The 20,584-nt window shown below is 34.6% G+C and overlaps 1 long non-coding RNA gene across 1 annotated transcript; it reads right to left on the bottom strand.

The window, feature by feature from the left end:
- Nucleotides 1-2,895: 2,895 nt before the first annotated feature.
- Nucleotides 2,896-7,395, bottom strand: LOC110805474 (uncharacterized). The gene is made up of 4 exons (XR_002538021.2): nt 7,107-7,395; nt 6,638-6,700; nt 6,219-6,280; nt 2,896-3,130 (listed from the first exon to the last, which is right to left on the bottom strand). It is a non-coding gene; the product is annotated as an uncharacterized lncRNA (long non-coding RNA).
- Nucleotides 7,396-20,584: the final 13,189 nt, after the last annotated feature.

Here is a 20,584-nt window from a genome sequence, read left to right on the forward strand (position 1 = left end):
TTATTAAAATAATTTCATGCTTTTGGTTTTATTATGAGCATACTTGATGCATATGCGTGTTCCTATATGTGGTTGGCTTTGATAATGTTCATATGCCTTGTGTGAATCATATGTTGTTGCATGGTACACACGTTAGTGCTTTAAATGAAGCTAAAGTTTCTTTTTACTCAATTTAAGATAAAAAGACAAACTTAGACAAATGAATCGGTAATGGTACGTCGTCCTAACTACATTTGAGTTTGTAGAGACTTTTTGGTAATTACCAATTTTTAATTGAGTGGCAATTATACTATTGTATAATCCTAGCATATTGTGGAAATTTATCTAGAAATAATTTCGCAATTATACTATTGAATATGCTAACATGCTTGAAGTTCTAATATTGTATGACTAATTCATGACTTGATGATGCTTGTGATGTAAGCATACTTTGTAGGTAATCCTGCATTGCACAGGTAGAGAGCGTGAAAGTAATCTCCATAATTCACCGAAAGGTACAATGGGAAGAGGATCAAACGAACAGGTTTGAGATGCCCATTGAGTAACAATGATGAGCCTAATATGAAGTTTATGGTCAATATCATTGGATCCTACAAGTCAAGATGCATACAATTAATTAGAAAAAGGCTATTGGATGATGGCTAATTGTGGGGGTAAGTAATTTTATCGCATTTTTTTATACTGTCATTCACTAGTTACTGTATGTGTGAGTTGCCAGACACAATGAATTAATTGGCAAAGTGAGACACATTCGCGCAATTTAGACACGGAAAAATACACTTATTTGTGAATGTGATACCTTCCTTGAGTATGTAAGATTAAAGAGAAAATATTCTTTAAGTAAGGTCTTGGCACGAGTTGGTGTCAAACTAGTTAAGGGGAAGGGTTTCTAATCTATGTTGTGTTCAATTTCTACGGAAAACACTTATTAGGATGAGCTTATGCTCTTAATGAATCTATATCCCGAATTTGGGTGGTTCTATGAGAGAACTTGATGTATTCACCATTTTGTGTGAGGTTGAGTATTTTACTCTTAATGTATCTAGCCTTATGGTCCCCTAGAATGGGTGGTACTATAAGAAGCCTTGATAGATACACTGCTTTATGATTGGGAAGGTTAATCCTTGTTGCTCTTATGAGTCCATAGTCCTATTGTGTGGATGGTTCTTAGTATTGAACTTGATGGATTTAAGATTAAAGTATCTAGCCTCATTGACTTCACTTACTAAGTGATTTCATGAGAAGACGTGATAGATACATTGTGCAATGTGCGAGGATGAACAATATGGTCTTAATATATCCATAGCTCCTTTGAGTGGTCCTAATAGAACGGACTTGATGGATATACCGATGGGTAAGGTTGGACGTTTAAAGTTCTTAATGTCTTCATATCCCTTTTAGGTGGTTTATGTGGAAAAATAGACTTGATCAGACACCTATGTGAGTAAGAGGGGATGGCATCCTTCTATGAAAAATATGTTTGTTGTTTTTCTAATAATACTCACTAGAATACAAGGGAATGTTGGCCTCGTATGACGTTTCATGCGGTCGCGGAATTTTTTAAGCTTCTAAAGGTGAAGCGTGTGGTGTTGGGTTTCTTCAATAGTCGTAGAGTTCAATCTTCGGATACTTTATTGGTTGTTGAATACCTCGCTCCACTAATGTGTTAGTTCAAGTCTTTAGACACTAACATTTATGCGCTAAACCTTTCATTTACTGCTCAGGTTTTAAGATCTCTTGTCCGTATGCATTAGTGGGGGATTGTTGGTAATTATAATGCAATACGGACTCCTTTAACATGATAATGCTTATGGGCCCGTTTCAGTGTTTGTCGTGGGTATTGTTTTGGAGTATTGTTACGGAGTTGCGGTTTACACCAGATTCCTTGTAAATACTCCTTTATTTATTCCAATAAAATAACCCAGAGACATAGAGAAACAAAAAAACCCTAAACAAATATTATCTCTGTCATGGTTGTCCCATAAGAGATCTGAGCAGTTCTTGAAGTAATTCCAGCCTTTCAATCGGGGTACAGAGTTGGAAGGTAGCTGTGTTACCCTTGGGAAGCAATCGTCACTGAGAACCTTGTACCGGTGGTGGCGAAATACGCTTCTAGGGCAGGCGTAAACCCGTCACAACTTTTGAGATCAATTATTGAGTATTGTATTTCTTCCCTATTATTTTATTGTTAATTTTCATGGTTACAACGCATTATTTCCAACAACTGGTGTACCTAATTTGTATATAGTTCTTACCCCCTCTCATTTATTATTGATTTTAGTTGCGCTTTTCGAAGCCTTCTGTTTGTAGTTTCATGTTTATTATTGTAAGAATTAGCATATAAGTGGCTGCATTTCCTACTCATTTGGACCACTACAAGATTTGAGAGCACGAGCATTGAGTTGGAAGATTTTTAAGTAAAGTGAATAGTGAAAGAAGTAGAAGATTGATTGTCTTCCACTCTTTAAATCATAAATCGTGTTCATTTTAAGATTTTTAGTGCGGCTTTTACATGTGCAGCACATGACCTGCCCGCACTTGATGTTTCTCAAGTGCTGCCAATTTGGAAAATGATCCCGCACTTGACATATTTTGTGCTGCCAATTTTAGAAAATGAGCCCGCACTTGACATATTTGGTGCTGCCAATATTGAAAATGAGCCCGCACTTGACATATTTGGTGCTGCCAAATTTGAAAATGAGCCCGCACTTGACATAGAAATGGGCAGCACAAGCATAAAAATGAGTCGCACTTGATATATAAATGAGCCGCACTTGGCTTATAAATGACCCGCACTTGGCCTATAAATGACCGCACTTGATCTAGATTTGTTATATAACCAATTTCCCTGCTACATATTACAATTGGACCACGCCACTGATTAACCTCCATACGACATATAAAAAGTATCCAATTATATAGATAATTAAATTAAATATTATATAATTGTAAATATAAAAATCGATTATATTACAGTCATGAAAAACTAGCTAGAATCCATAATTTAAGATTCGGTCCAAGAAAATATCAAAGACAATCACTGGTAAATGGTAATGAAGTTTGCCAACATTTCTCGAACTTCATCTATCTCCTCAAAGGTGAAAGGTCGCTCCCTCGGATTATTGAATACCTTAAAAAGATCGACCATCAAAAAATAAATAAACACTTTAGTTATATTATAAGTATTGAATCGTATAATAAATTAAAACTTAAATTGTTCAAAACAAAGAAATAATGAACCGTATAATAATAAAATTGATTAATTTCGGTCCCAACTTTCATCTAATGAACTTAAATTAATATTTTAAAGTCCTTCCATGTTTAATAAACTTAGTTTTATGTTTCAAAGACTCCTTCTCACCCATTTTGGTGAAGTTATGCACATTTAAGCCTCGTTAGTTCATTATCGGTCACATTTTGACTAAAATGGCTAATTTCGGTCCCAACTTTCAACTAATGAACTTAAATGAGTATTTTAAAGTCTTTCCATGTTTAATAAACTTAATTTTATGTTTCAAAGACTCATTCTCACCCATTTTGGTGAAGTTATGCACATTTAAGCCTCGTTAGTTCATTATCGGTCACATTTTGACTAAAATGGTTAATTTCGGTCCCAATTTTCAACTAATGAACTTAAATAAGTAATTAAAAGTCTTTACATGTTTAATACACTTAATTTTATATTTCAAATACTAATTCTCACCCATTTTGTTGAAGTTATGCACATTTAAGCCTCGTTAGTTCATTATCGGCCACATTTTGACTAAACTGGCTAATTTCGGTCCCAACTTTCAACTAATGAACTTATATGAGTATTTTAAAGTTTTTCCATGTTTGAAACACTTAATTTTATGTTTCAAAGACTAATTCTCACCCATTTTGGTGAAGTTATGCACATTTAAGTCTCGTAAGTTTATTATCGGTCACATTTTGACTAAAATGGCTAATTTCGGTCCCAACTTTCATCTAATGAACTTAAATGATATTTTAAAGTCTTTCCATATTTAATACACTTAGTTTTATGTTTTAAAGACTCACTCTCACCCATTTGGTGAATTTATGCACATTTAAGTCTCGTTAGTTCATTATCAGTCACATTTTGACTAAAATGACTAATTTCGGTCCCAACTTTCAACTAATGAACTTAAATGAGTATTTTAAAGTCTTTCCATATTTAATAAACTTATTTTTAGTTTCAAAGACTCATTTTCACCCATTTTGGTGAAGTTATGCACATTTAAGACTCGTTTGATCATTATCGGCCACATTTTGACTAAAATGGCTAATTTCGGTCCCAACTTTCAAATAATGAACTTAAATGAGTATTTTAAATTCTTTACATTTTGATAAACTTAGTTTTATATTTCAAATACTAATTCTCACCAATTTTGGTGAAGTTATGCCATTTAAGACCCGTTTGATCATTATCGGCCACATTTTGACTAAAATGGCTAATTTCGGTGCTAACTTTCAACTAATGAACTTATATGAGTATTGTAAAGATTTCCCATGTTTGATACACTTATTTTTATGTTTCAAAGACTTATTCTCACCCATTTTGGTGAAGTTATGCACATTTAAGTCTCGCTAGTTCATTATCGGTCACATTTTGACTAAAATGGCTAATTTTAGTCTCAACTTTCAACTAATGAACTTAAGTGAGTATTTTAAATTCTTTCCATGTTTAATACACTTAGTTTTATGTTTCAAATACTCATCTCAACCATTTGGTGAAGTTATGCACATTTAAGCCTCGTTAGTTCATTATCGGTCACATTTTGACTAAAATGGCTAATTTCGGTCCCAACTTTCAACTAATGAACTTAAATGAAAATTTTAAAGTCTTTCCATGTTTAAAAAACTTAGGTTTATGTTTCAAAGACTCATTCTCACCCATTTTGGTAAAGTTATGCACATTTAAGCCTCATTAGTTCATTATTGGTCACATTTTGATTAAAATGGCTAATTTCGGTCCCAACTTTCAACTAATGAACTTAAATAGTATTTTAAAGTCTTTACATGTTTGATACACTTAGTTTTATATTTCAAATACTAATTCTCACCCATTTTGGTGAAGTTATGCACATTTAAGACTCATTTGATCATTATCGGCCACATTTTGACTAAAATGGGTAATTTTCGTCCCAACTTTCAACTAATGAACTTATATGAGTATTTTAAAGTTTTTCCATGTTTGATACACTTAATTTATGTTTTAAAGACTCATTCTCTCCAATTTTGGTGAAGTTATGCACATTTAAGCCTCGTTAATTAATTATCGGTCCCATTTTGACTAAAATGGCTTATTTCGGTCCCAACTTTCAACTAATGAACTTCAATAAATATTTTAAACCCTTTACAAGTTTAATACACTTAGATTTATGTTTAAAAGATAATTTTCACCTACTTTGGTCAATTTATGCACATATGAGACTCGTTTGATCATTATAGATCAAATTTTGACTAAAATGGCTTATTTCGATCCCAACTTTCAACTAATGAACTTAAATGAGTATTTTTAAGTCTTTCTATGTTTAATAAACTTAGTTTTATGTTTCAAATACTCATTCTCACCATTTTGGTGATGTTATGCACATTTAAGCTTCGTTAGTTCATTATCGGTCAATTTTGAGTAAAATGGCTAATTTCGGTCCCAACTTTCAAGTAATGAACTTAAATTAGTATTTTAAAGTTTTCCATGTTTAATACACTTAGTTTTATGTTTCAAAGACTCATTCTCACCATTTTGGTGAAGTTATGCACATTTAATCTTCGTTAGTTCATTATCGGTCACGTTTTGACTAAAATGGCTAATTTCGGTCCTAAGTTTCAACTAATGAACTTAAATGAGTATTTTAAAGTCTTTTCATGTTTAATACACTTAGTTTCACGTTTCAAAGACTCATTCTCACCCATGTTATGCACATTTAAGCCTTGTTAGTTTATTATCGGTCACATTTTGACTAAAATGGCTTATTTCGGTCCCAACTTTCAACTAATGAACTTATATGAGTATTTTAAAGTTTTTCCATGTTTGATACACTTATTTTTATGTTTTTAAGAATCATTCTCACCCATTTTTGGGAAGTTATGCACATTTAAGCCTCGTTAGTTCATTATCGGTCACATTTTGCCTAAAACCTAGTAACTTGCACTCATTCTGTCGAGAAAAAGATGGGAAAAACATATAATTACTTCAAAAAAGAGAGTAGAAATACCTTATAGGTGACTCAAGAATTCAACCGTAATGAAACTCTTCCCTCTCTTTATCTTCATAGGCCTGTGTATCCAAAAGTAGGATTTGCATAGAGAAGAAAATATATTACTACCAGATTGAGCTAGGATTTCGAAAAACCATAACAACTCAACAGTAGACGAGAAAAGAAGAGGCACATATATAAACAAAAAGTTCAGTCCAAGTTGCAATACTTTAAAGCATAACACACACTAATATGAAATGTTTAGAAAACAAAATACTTGGAACAGTTAATTCCAAAGGTGCACCTCAGTAGCTTATGCGCTTCTGAATGTGCTTGCAATAACCCCACTTTGTTAGCCAGTTCCTACTAAAATGAGTAACTTAAGCAGAGAGAAAATCATGTAAATCATTAATCAATTTAACAACCACCACTATTACCTCATTAGTATGACTACTGCAAGAGGAAAAATAACATTGGAGGTTTCCAAGTTTTTCTATACCCTGCATCAAGAATAACTATGTTAAGAAACCCACCAGGTGCTTTAAAACTATAAATTACTTCATCTAATTAAATTTTTTTCTTTAAAAAAAGGCATGATTCAAGTATGAAGCAGGAATGAGATGCACTTTTACATTGAACTTTTACAAGTTCGAAACTTTAATGGCCTATAACCTGCATATATTCTGGTTTGGATTGCTTTTAATCGAAACACCTAAATCATTAACCTAACTCCAAATCAGAATATCAACAATTATTTTCCAATTATCCACATATAAAATCAGAAGTTAATCGAGAATTGAAGAACCCATGGGCGAAATCGGTCAAATTCAAAGAAAACAGTAAACAAAATTAATTAAGAAGAGTACTTAGGTTATAATTGATTAAGAAGGGTATTAAGAAGAATACAAGGTGGAGGAGGAGCAGCTGGGACGCCGTGGAGGAGCAGCTGCGATGCCGTGTAGGAGAAGCTGCGACGCGGTGGAGGAGGGGAACAACGCCGGCGATGGGTGAGGGAACAGCACCGGCGACGCGTGGGGGGGCAGCAGTGAGGTGTGTGCAGTGAGTGTTGTGGTTTCACAGTCTTGCCTAGAGAACAAGAAAGGAAGAGAAGAACCAGAGAGGGGAAGAGAGGGGAAGAGAGATGAAAATTGGTGAAGAAGAGAAGAGGCTAAGGACAGAGAAGCGGGAAACCCAAAAAAAATTAGGAATTATTTTTTGCGGGTGTGAGGGGGTCGAAAAAGCACGAGACTAATGCGTGACCTCGTCCCTCGTGGGTGTGACGCTTCTTTTTGTCAAATCAAGTGTAATTGGATTTTCTGTGAGTTTACACCCAATTGACTAGTAATATAGGAGTCGCCATTCAGTTTTTAACGACAATGAGAAAAAATGACAAAACCCTGTTATCGTGACATAAAGGGAGTGCAATTATGTTTGACCACGACGGCCGTAGGTTCCCTTGTGATCCCTGGTGTGGGGATCTCTCAACATACACCCGCAAGGTAGAGATTGAGGGTTCGGGGGACTGTAACTACCGAGAGGAGTACTCGCTCTTCGATAACTCCAGAGGCAGGATATCCTTACTAGCTCAGCATAAATAATTGAAGGGACATATGTTAACTATTAAACTAAGTTGAGTTGATTTTAACAATATGCAACATATAGTACTAGATCGAGCGCGATTATCTGATTTAGATTGTATTAAGGGACCTAGCATGATGATCCAATTTCCCAAAAATATCATATTTATTAGGCGTGATAGAACAATCAGATTTAGTTAGTTTAACAGTTCATAAAAAGGGCGAGGAAAGCAATTAAATCATAGAAAAGGGACACATTACGACGCACCCTTGAGAGGTGCGTCACGGTTCTCAGAAAACTAACCACTTTGACTTTGCTATTTCTCCTTTTATTTAACGAATCTCAAGTTATGGGACAGGATACGTTCTGTTCGATTTATGGATCGTTTGCAACAGAACGCGTGATCAGTTTTTGCAGCGTGAGGCTTAGGCTTAGGGGTTTAGAGTCAATACTCAGAATAATAATTGTGTGTTGTTGTTTTCACGTCGAACTTAGGGCCCTATTTATAGAAAAGAGTTCGTGGAAAGATAGAATTGTAGAACTCTAATCCACGAGGAATTAGGAAAGAACACGTCCCAGGTATTTTCAGCGCCCAGGCCTGGGCGCCGAAGATTTCGGCGCCCGGAACCAGGCGTTGAAAATAGGGTCTGGGCTGTTTACTTAGTCTGATTCGGATTCCTAAAATCCGGAGTGTTTGAGACTTAATTGAGTCTTTTAGTGCGTATTAACCTTATGACGGAATGCGTCTAGGCCCGTTACGAACTCTAGGCTCGTTAGGATTTTAATTAATACGTAACTCTTACTTTCGAATCATATTAGGAATAGGATTCTCTCGCAATTTCCATCTCATTTAGGATTTATGTTGGAGTGCAACACCTAATTCTGATAGGTTTTTATCTTTTATGACTTGCCACTTTTAACAACTACCAATTACGACAGTTACTATTTTAGCAGGTTTCTATAAATAGCAGGTTTCGGGTGAAATGAAAAGGGGTGATCGAGATTCGTTATTTTATAGGAGATGCGTTGTCAAGTGGAGATTTATGTTTTCATCATCGAACCTTCCCTTTCGGGAATGGGGACAAAAGTAGGTGTCTACATCGGGTCTTTTGTAAATGAGCCCTGATATATGCGTTTTATATAGAGTTTTTAACCCCGTCCCTTAGTACTTTTTGATCTCAAATGAGCTCTTCGGAGCGATTTTTAGTACTAATGTGCTCCTTGTAGTGTGTTTGTAGTTTCAGGTTCATCATTGTAGGAATTAGCATATTTTTGTGCATTTCCTACTCATTTGAATCAATACAAGAGATTATGTACTTTCGAGTGCACAAACATTAAGTTGGAAGAGTTTTGAAGCAAAACGAATAACGAAAGAAGTAGAAAAATGACTATAGTCCACTATTTTAATCATAACTCAAGTTCTACAACTTCAAATGAACTAATTCCAATTGGGTTGGATTCTAGACTTCAATAGCTTTCCAACAAGTGGTCACTCGCCTAATTCCGACGAATAACGAAGGAGATATGATGTTTTTAAGATACGAGATCGTGCAGTTTGACGAGCAGATCGCCCGATCGGGCGGCCCATTGCCCGATCGGGCGACGACAACCCCTGGGTGCGGATTTTTGCTTTGTTTCCGGTTTTTTCTTCTACTTTTGGGCAAGACTATAAATATAGCCCTTAGACATATTATTTGGGATCTTATTTTTCTAGTACCTTAGTTTATTGCTTAGTTTTTATTCTTTCTCTAAACTTTTGTTAATTACTTTTATTATTGCTTTCAAGTTTCAAACTTTAAATTTCATCCTTTGTTCTTCAATTTGGTATTTATTATTTCTTTCCTTCTTTATTCAATTTTAACTATGTTTTCATTAATCATGTTTGCTTTGTTTAAATTAAATACTTGTGAGTAGTTTATATTCTAGGGTTTTGGGAATCCATGAATTAATATGAAGGGATGATTGAATGTTGTTGATTGTTGGTATTGTGGTTAATTCCTTTTGATTGATTTCATTTACTATGCGATTAGATTTGCGCAGGTCTAATTGTATTAGTCTAGCAATATCAAGTTAAGATTCGAGAGATGCAATTTGATGTTTAGGCTTGTGTCAATAGGTAGAACTGGGATTAATACGTAGCGAGAGCCCGTTAATTCTAAGTCTATGATTAGTATCGATTCGAGAGAGCATGCTAATCTAATTAACTGTTCTATTGATTATTAATATTGTTTATCATCCCGGATTGTTGTTCATTGGTGAACTTATGCCCTAGACCTCTTAATATCTTATTTATTCCTCTTTTATTATTGTCTTAGTTTTAATATACAAATCAACCAACTTTCTTGTTTCCCAATAGTTGAGACCTTAGTTTTAATAGTAGAAAGAACGCTTGTTTCCCTGTGGATACGATCCTGATTTCCCTTGCTACCTTATTAGTGGAATTAGGTTTATTTTTGACTAGGTGATACGACTTTAGCCTGTCAAGCCCGCACTTGAGTTTAAAGCCCGCACTTGAACTCAAGTGCTGCCAATTTTCTAAAATGTGCCCGCACTTGTGAAAATGTTTTTTTTTTGTGTGCTCTCAAGTGCTGCTAATTTATTAAATGACCCGCACTTGAAGAGAAGCACATGACGATTTTTCCTCTAGTGACTCCTTTATTTATTCCAATAAAATAACCCAGAGACATAGAGAAACAAAAAAACCCTAAACAAATATTATCTCTGTCATGGTTGTCCCATAAGAGATCTGAGCAGTTCTTTAAGTAATTCCAGCCTTTCAATCGGGGTATAGAGTTGGAAGGTAGCTGTGTTACCCTTGGGAAGCAATCGTCACTGAGAACCTTGTACCGGTGGTGGCGAAATACGCTTCTAGGGCAGGCGTAAAACCCGTCACAGCTTTTGAGATCAATTATTGAGTATTGTATTTCTTCCCTATTATTTTATTTTTAATTTTCATGGTTACAACGCATTATTTCCAACAACTGGTGTACCTAATTTGTATATAGTTCTTACCCCCTCTCATTTATTATTGATTTTAGTTGCGCTTTTCGAAGCCTTCTGTTTGTAGTTTCATGTTTATTATTGCAAGAATTAGCATATAAGTGGCTGCATTTCCTACTCATTTGGACCACTACAAGATTTGAGAGCACGAGCATTGAGTTGGAAGATTTTTAAGTAAAGTGAATAGTGAAAGAAGTAGAAGATTGATTGTCTTCCACTCTTTAAATCATAAATCGTGTTCTTAAAATCCAAAATGCAGTGATTCCAAATGGTTTGATTATAGGCTTCATGAGCTTTCCAACGAGTGGTCACTTGCCTAATTTCGACGAATTGAATAACGAAGGAGTATGGAATTTTGAAGATAAAAAAATTGTCTAGCTTTGCATGCGCGGCTGATCGGGCGGTGGTGGCCCGTTAGGACGGAGTTATTTTTATCACCTATAGTGTCAACTGCCAGTGTAACACCTCGATAATTCTCTCTTTTCTAAAATACCTTTTAATATAAAATGTAGAGAATTATCAACGTATTATTGCCGTGTGAAAACGTATTGTCTTATTTAAAATTTTGCAGCGGAAAACATAAAAATTAACTTTAGGAATAAGTAGTCAACACGAAAGTCAACTACAACCAACCAACAAACCAAAAGTCAACGTAAACCAAACTAGCAAACTAAAGTCAACTTAAAACCAAATTATCAAACCAAAGTCAATTTAGAAGTATTGAAATTAAGCTACACAAGCTCTCCAGTCCTGAACCCAATGATGCATCATCTTCAAACCTCTAGATGGACAATGCGCTATTGATCCTTAGAGAATTCTCACCAAAATGGGTCATCACATGATCAATAAGACATAGCCATGATCAACATACACAAACAAAAGCACATAATCAACAAGGTTGAGTACTACATACTAAATACATAAAAACCCTAACATGCTACTAATAATTAATAAATAAGAATAAATAATAGTAACTTGCAGACAACTTTCACTAGACTAAACTTTAATAACATTCTTATTACTTTAAATGGATTAGTCAATGGATTGAGTTGTCTAACTAAAAATAGCCTTCACTTTGGAAGACGAAATATGGGCGCGACTCTGTATTCTCATGACCTACGATATTGAGGAACCTTTTAAATAAAAATAGGACGTGGTGATAAATCCAGTCCTAGAAAAAGTCACGGGCAACCACCATGTAGGGGTGTACCTACCTATACCCCATAGGGGCCCTTTGGACCCCCATTTTTTAATAGAAAAATTAAACACATTAGAACACGTGGAAGGAAGGAGAAAGAAATGCTGAAATTAGGAACCCCATTTTATTAAAATAGAAAAAGAAACAAGCAACAACATAAGAAAGAATGCACATGTTCATGTTGCAACAAACCTGCCACTCCGCAAGTTGGATGCTAGGGCCTATCCACTATGATAGATATTTCTTTTTTGTAATTTTTACGGAGTATAATGCCAATTCATACGTACAATTCACGCTTTGAATTTAAAATGCTAGGGGCCTATCCCCTATGAGTGTTCATGAATTGAAAATGAAAATGGTACAATTCACATATTGACCATACTACCCAATTTCCCCATTACTCCAAACTACAAATAATTTGAAAAAGCTAACTAACCAAATTAACATTAAAAATTTCGTATTGAAGTCATTTTTCTCTCCTCAATTTAAATAGAGGCCTCTCATATCCAATTACCTTGTAGGCACTAGGGCTGTGCAAAAAATCCGGAAAACCGAAACCGAATCCGAAAACCGGAAAAACCGAACCGAAAAAGCGGGTAACCGAACCGAAATAATAGGGTAAGGGTCAGTCTTTTTGAATTTTTAAAAAAACCGACCCGAACATGCGGGCAACCGACTCGAAAAGCGGGTAACCGAACCGCCCGAAATTACAATTTTTTTTACTTTTACCCATTTTTCCAGTAATACTTTTTAACAATATTTAATTTTTCTATTTTCTCCGAAATTTCCCTCTCAATTTTTCACTTCCCTCATTTTTCCAGTAATACTGTTGTTTTTGCTGTTTTGCTAATATTGTGATTGATGTTGGATTTTGCTCGATCTATTACTGTTGGATGATGTATTATTGTTGTTTGCTAGTGGTGTATGATTTTGTTCTTCCATTTTTTTAGTCAGACTATTTTAGTAGATATTTAGATTTTTGTACTTACTTTATTTGCAACTTTTATAGAAAATATTTCATATTAATTTGAACTATTACCCGACCGAACCGACCGAAAAAAACCCGAAACTCGAAAAAGTGGGTACCGGTAGTTATGGATACGGTTTAGGGTCGACATTCTTGTAACCCGAAACTAGCGGTTACCCAAAATAAATTCATAACGGGTAACCGAACCCGATTTTGCACACTCCTAGTAGGCACACATCACCTCTGGCCTAGAGCGTTGGTAAGTGGTAACCCAGTTAGCCTCCAAATTATTAGGCGAGACTTTATGATATTAGTTAGTTAGTTATGATATCATGAAATGATTCAAAAAAGCTACAAAATTGCCGAGGATAATTTTGTAATTTTATTTTACATTTAAATGAGTACAAAGTATTTTTTTATATTTTTACTTTATGAATGAATTGTTGTTTTAGTTTTTTCGAATGTGTATGCGACTTTTTTTTTGTGCGTAACAAAGTTCATTTAATTTTTGGACCCCCAAATTATAAATCCTGGGTCCGCCCCTGCACCATAAACTCCAACTCCTGATTGTCCGCCACTTCAAACGTGCATCAGTCTAAAGTAATTTCTATCCAGTTTCACTTTACATGGTTTACCAATTATTAATTGGTATGAGTCATCAACAACATATGTAACACAAAAAACAATCACTACCTTCTTTTATATTAGGATTTAATAAATGATCACACAACTTTTAATTTAGGATTAATTCCACCTTTAATTCAACCTTAGGTGTAAAATATCATCTTACCAAATAAGGCCCACGGTCCTAATGAAGTAGTGAAATACTAAAAAGAGAATAATGATCAATCCTGATCCATATGAATTAATAATATAAAGTTCCCCATCAACATTATTGCATCAATCTTCCATACAAACATAATATAAATCTCAATAATATGAATCTCAATAATATAAATTTCCTGCTCAACATGTTAACACCTCGGCATCAATCATGCAAAATCCAACATATATAATAGAATTCATATATACTCAACATGGTTCCTATACATGATACTACTTGCATCAATCACATGGGTATGTGTGTACCTTGTGTAAACAAACCGAGATGAATCTTAAAAGTCGCCTATAGAGAATTCTCCGCCTAAAACAACCAATATAAATTCACAATCAACTTCCATGAATTTACCACGATAATAAAGTACTTTAAATACTTCATAAACATGCTTAGAACCTTTCCCAATATTAAATTTTGAATATTTAACCCCCGAGCATAATACCTACTACACTGGTGATTAAAATTCATCATAAACTCCATAAAATACTATCTTTTAAATTTCCAGCAATATAATAATATTTAAAACTTCCTGAAAACATATTCAATATGCATAAAATCACAAAAATAAAATAAAAAATTCATAATTTATAATAACCTACTATGATTTTATAACTACCAAAACCCTAAAAATTCATGCTTTGATAATTAAAATCCTAATTTAAACAAAGTTAATGAATCTGAAAATTAATTAATTTATTATACAAATATATAATCTGAATTCTATATTTAATTTATTAAAACTACAACTTTAAATCATGAAAAAATTAATTAAATTACTAAAACATAAACAATACATAAAATAATTTAAAGGGTGAAGAAATAACCAAAGAGAGAAGAGGGAGGAGGCCGACGACCAAGGAAGGGCGGCGCGACTAGGCGATGATGGGTGGTCGACGGCGGTGACTGGTGGTCGGCGTTAGGGGGAAGCACCGAGAGGAAAGAGAAAAAAGAGATAAAGAAAAGAGAGAAGGAGAGAATGTCGTGTGTAATCCCCCGTAATTTTATAAATTTTATTAATATATTTTAACGTATAGTTAATTATATTTAAATAGAATTTTACGAATTTTAGAAATAAATATGCAATTAACGAATATTTATTTTTATAATGTTTTAAATATTTCAACGATTTATGAAATTAAAATAATTTTAGAATTTTACGTTGAAAAGAATTCGAATTACGAAAACACGTTCGTTTGGAATTGGAAAACAATCCTAGTCGGTGTCAGATTCAAATACTAAAACTAAATCCTAATCCTAGCCCAATTTGGTAAAGCCCAAAATAACAAACCCACAACTCTCCTCTCCTTTCCTCTCTTTCAATTTCACGTGAAAAAACAAAACACCCAAACCCTCCTTATTTTTGCTCCTTCACGTGAACCAACAAAACCCAAAAACCTTGCTTCTCTCTTTGCTTCAGCCACCACCGTACTCCTCCGCCCAGCGCCGCCCTAACCGTCGACCGTCCAGCGTGCCGCCGCTGCCCAACTCCTCCGTCAGTCTCGTATCTTTTCTCTTTCACGTGTTCTGTTTCTCCTTCCCTTTTGGTTGTTGTTTTCTCACGCTACCACCGTACTCCTCGGTTGTTTCGGCGCCGCCAGACCACCGTCGTTGTGCCACCAGCCCTCCTCAGTCATGTAACTACTCCATTATCTTCTCCTTCGTCCTTCTTTCCCTTCCATTTTATCACTCCTTCCCACTTATGTTTGTTGCATCATCCACCACCATAGGCGCACACAACCACCACCCAGCAAGCCACCTGTGCCACCAGCCTTGGCGCCGACCACCCGCGCCTGCTGCCGCGCCGCCATTGCCGCCGACCAGCAGTCCTTCACTTCTTCTTTTGGTTATTTCTTCCCCCTTCAATTTATTTAAATTAATATTTATGTTTTAATAATTTAATTAAGGTTTTCATAATTTAAATTATTAGTTTTGATAATTTATACTTCTATTTAGAATTCAGATTTATATGTTGATATTATAAACTAATTAGTTTCAGATTTGTTAATTATGTTTAAGTTAAGGTTTCAATTATGTTTTATTAAATTTAATTTATGTTTTCTTAAATTAAATTTATAGTTTTATGATTTAATTATGAATTCCATATTTATATGTTTTGCATAATTAAATTATTAATTTTCAGATTATATAATTTGATTGAAATAAGATTTTGAATTATTTAAAGTATGAATTTTAAGGTTTTAATGGTTTTAAATCATGGTAGGATGGTTGTGGATTATTAAAATTATTGTTTCAACATGCTAGGCATATTAATTGGCCTTGGCAAAGTTTTAAACGAGTTTATGTTGCTGGAAATTTAAAGTATGATGCTTTGAAGAGTTTTCAACGAATTTCAATAATTAATTCAATAATTATGATGCTAGGAAATCAAATATCCAAGTTTTGATATTGGGGAATGTTCTAAATATGTTTAGGATGTATTTAGAATGCTTTGTTATTGTTGTGAATGATTAGAAGTTGATTGGGAATCCTTGTTGGTTGTTTTAGGCGGAGAATTCTCTTTAGGCGACTTTTGAAAGTGTTAAAGTGGCCCATCAGTTTGTTTACACAAGGTACGTACATACCTGTTTGCTTGGGGATGTGTGCTTATGTTGAAACCATGTTGTTATGTCTCTGAACTTGGTTATGTTGAGATTTACATGTTTAATGTTGTTGGATGAACATGTTGAACATGGATTTTATTATGAGAATTATAACATGTTAGTATGGGTGATTGATGCAAAAATGTTGGTTGGGAACATTAGATTATTTTATATATATATATTGGTTTAGATCGATTGATCGTTGTTCCCTTTTAGCTTCTCACTACTTTATGAGGGTCGAGGACCTTGTTTAGTAAGTTGAAACTTTATACCCATATAGAGGGGTTGATCATTGTTAAAGGAAAGGTTGAATTAATTGGAATGAGTTCTTGATACCTTTGTGATCACTTACTTAATTGCAAGACAAAAACAGTTGTGAATAATTGTCGATTGTATGACTTATGTGATTGTTGAGTCATAATAGAGTATTAATCTGTAAATCATGTAAAGTGAAACTGAGTAGCAATAGCTTTAGATTGTGCACGTCTGAAGTGACGGACAATCAGGAGTTCGGGTCATGGGTCGCCTATGGCTTTTTCTGGGGCCGGATTGATCACCGGTTCTATTTTATTCAAAAGTTCCTCAATATCGCAGGTCATTGGGGTTACGGAGTCGCGCCCGTACCTCATCTTCTTTAGTGAAGGCTTCTAGTAGACAACTCGGTCCATTGACTATTTCAATTAAAATAATGTTAATGATACAAAGGTCTAGTTCAGTCAAATATAATCTTCAAGTTAATATGTTTTGGTTATCCTTACTTATGTTTTATTAGTATCATGTTAGGGTTGTTCGTTTAATAGAATCATGTTAGGATTATTATTGTTTTAGTATGTAGTACTCAGCTTTGCTGATTACGTGCTTTGTTTGTGTGTGTTGATCATGGCTATGCCTTATTGATCCTGTGATGAACCATTTTGGTGAGCAGTCTCTAAGGATCAATAAGCGTTTCCCACCTACAGGTTTAAAGATGATGCATCATTGGGATCGGGATTAAAGAGCTTGTATTTATTTTGATTTGCTAAGTGACTTGGGTTTGTTAAATTGGACTTTAAACTTGTCGTACTATTTACATTTTCTTATTTTCGTTGATTGGTGTTTGGGATTAATTCTGTAATTGATTATTTATAGACCTGAAGTTAGTTTTATGTTTTCCGCTGCAAAATTCTGAATAAGCCGTTACGTTTTCACACGGGTGATAATACTTTGATAATTCTCTATAGTGATATTTATAAAAAAGGGTTATTTTAGAAAAAGGAGAATTGTCGAGGTGTTACAAAGTGGTATCTAGAAGCTTATGGTTTTACTTCAATAATTTTTAGGCGCCTAAACTAGATAGTTACCTAAAACAAATTTCCTAGAATTGAGCTCCTACTCATTATATCATTAAAAAATGCGTACATTTTTTTGGGGGACCAAATTCATTTTATTTTGTTTGAAAGTATATTAATATTTCTTACTTAAGTTCGAAATTAACTTATTTATTGGAAACTTTTCGTTTATGTGCATTAAGTACGTTTTTTTTTCTTTTCGAATTTAAATATATTCGAAATTAAAATTTAAAAAAAAAATAAAAAAATCTTATTCCATTTATTCGTTCATTATTTATTCGTTTAATAAAAATTTCTTTCTTGTAAATCGTTCTTGTTTTATTCCTTAAGTGTTTCAATGTTTTACTTATTTTGATTTATTACGAGAGATGGGTAATATAGGAAATGACATATAGAATAGAATTATATGTGCATTAGTAGTTAATTGCTATCATAAGAAGTTAATTGCTATGTTCATGTGTTAAATGTTTAAGTGTTGCATTTAAATGTGCATAGAAATTGTTTGATTCCACCAAACTTATTGTTTTATTGAATTATGATTATGCTTTGGTTGGGAAATCGTTAGTAAGACCTTAAGTTGTCTCTTTCAGGAATAAAATGTTTATTTCCAAGTACACCATCATAGGATCCCTTGAGAAGATCGACGAAGAGACACCTTGCCTATTTATAAAGAAAGTTGTGTTTGGATGTGAATAGTTTGCTAGGATACAAGACCAACCCATCTTAATGAGAGAAGATACCATAGCATCCACCATTGTGCATTGCTTACCTAACAAAATGCCATACCTAGAGCTCAAGGATAGGTTTAAAGACATGCATTTTGAGGATGAACACCAAATTTGGCCTAGTATGGGACTAGGAATGGTAGGTGGAGATGCAACTCAGAGATTATGACCACCATTATTGAGGCAGTAGAAAGTGGTTTCAAGGAGGATAAAGACATAGAGAGTCATGCTTGGGACTCATTTATTGAGGAGCCTATGGGAGTGGGTGTAAATAATGATCTAGAGGGAAATGATGTAGCCGTTGAAGATGAGAATGTAGGGGTTGAGGCAGAAAACCCTAACCCAGGGGTCCATGAGCCTACCATTTAGATCTCTAGTGATTCAGATGTGGAGCTAGAGGAAGAGTTCGACGAATCTTGAAGATCTAGATTTCACTCCGCAAGTTTCCAAGGAAAGAACAGATAGGCAAGATGCCACAAATATTTGAAGATGTAATAGTTATGTAATTCTTTTATGTTTTAAAGAACAAGTAGAAAAGATACAACAGTTTAAAGTTAAAGCAATAGGAGTTTGAGTTATTCTTTATTCTTTTCAAGGATGTAATATACGTTTATAGGATTAGCAATAAAAGTTAAAGTATTCATTTCCAATTTGAGAATTCCATAATTCGCCCAATAGTAGTTTAAATTTATGTCATAGAACCTTTATTTTATTTTAGGACAAACAAGTGTTATAGGAATTGTTATCAACATTTTCTTTCGAGGAATAAAAGTTAGATTATTAATAATCCAAATGATCAAGAGTTTATTTTGGGCACGCGAATGAGAATATTATTACTTCTTTATTGTGATTGAACTTCCATCCATTGATTTTCAAATTGTATGTCTTTGATGGAGATATTTTTCATGAATGAGTGACGAGGATTACTCTAATATTGTTGTACTTTCTTGAATAAGTGTTTGTTGATGCGATCTCTATGATAAAATCAAATATTTCCTTCGTAGAGAATGACCTATAAGTTACGTAATGAACCTAAGGTAGAATCATTAATTTCAGGCCGCGTACTAGAATGGAAAACAACCACAGTGAGTTAGGTGCTACTTTTCGCCTCTTGTTGGAAAAATTGACCCGGGAAAGAACTAAGCGTCCCGATTCTACTGGGGACATGTTTGAAAGGTTAGTCAAAGTTAAGTCACCATACTTTAAGGGGCAAGCTGACCCTACCTTCCTAGAGAATTGGGTTAGAGAGTTTGAGAAATTGTTTGGGTTTGTGAACTGTCCTGAGAACATGAGAGTGGGTCAAGCTTGTGTCGTACTTGAAAGATGAAGCTGATTTATGGTGGAGAGAAAATGGGGTCTAGACTTAGCACTACTGAGGAATTCAATTGCGATTCATTTGTTACTGCCTTAAGGGGAAAGTTTGACCCTGATTTTATGAGAAAACAAAAAGCCTAGGAATTCATAAACCTTTGGATGGGGAGTATGACCATCGCTGAATACTATAGCAAATTTATAGCACTGTCGAGGTTTGCACCTGAGGTTGTAGCCATAGAGGAGTTAAAGGCTCAGAGGTTTGAGCAAGGGTTGACCGGTGAGATCCAGTTGGGATTAGGTGGAGAAACCTTTACATCTTTAGATAATGTGTATGGGAGAACCGCCCATATTTATGGTTTGCAGTCCAGAAGGGACAAGAAGAATGTTGTTGGGTAGAAAAGAAAAGAGTTTAATGCAAGGAAAAACCAAGGGAATTTCAAGAAGAATATGAATGTGAATAGGAATAGGAATGAGAGTGGAGATGGAAATTTTCAAGGAAGGAACAATCAGGGGCACAACAATAGGAACCAATATGAGAGAATGCATCATTGTAAGATGTGCAGTAACAACCATCCTGGTAGAAACTGCAAGGGAGAATTAGTGACCTGCAACTATTGTCAGAAAAGGGGACATAAGGAGTATGAGTGCTTCACTAAGCAGAAAAAGGAACAAAATAACAATGGGAGTGGTAACCAAGGGAAGTCAGGGTATAACCAATCCGAAAATCAGAGTTTGAAGCCCGTAGAGTCGCAAAACAGCCAGGGAAACCACAATAAGTCTGTCGATGAGAACAACAACCATAATAAGGCTCCGGGTAAACTGTTCGCGATGAGTCA

Source organism: Spinacia oleracea, chromosome 1 (genome assembly GCF_020520425.1).
Source record: "Spinacia oleracea cultivar Varoflay chromosome 1, BTI_SOV_V1, whole genome shotgun sequence".
NCBI classification, from domain to species: Eukaryota; Viridiplantae; Streptophyta; class Magnoliopsida; order Caryophyllales; family Amaranthaceae; genus Spinacia; species Spinacia oleracea.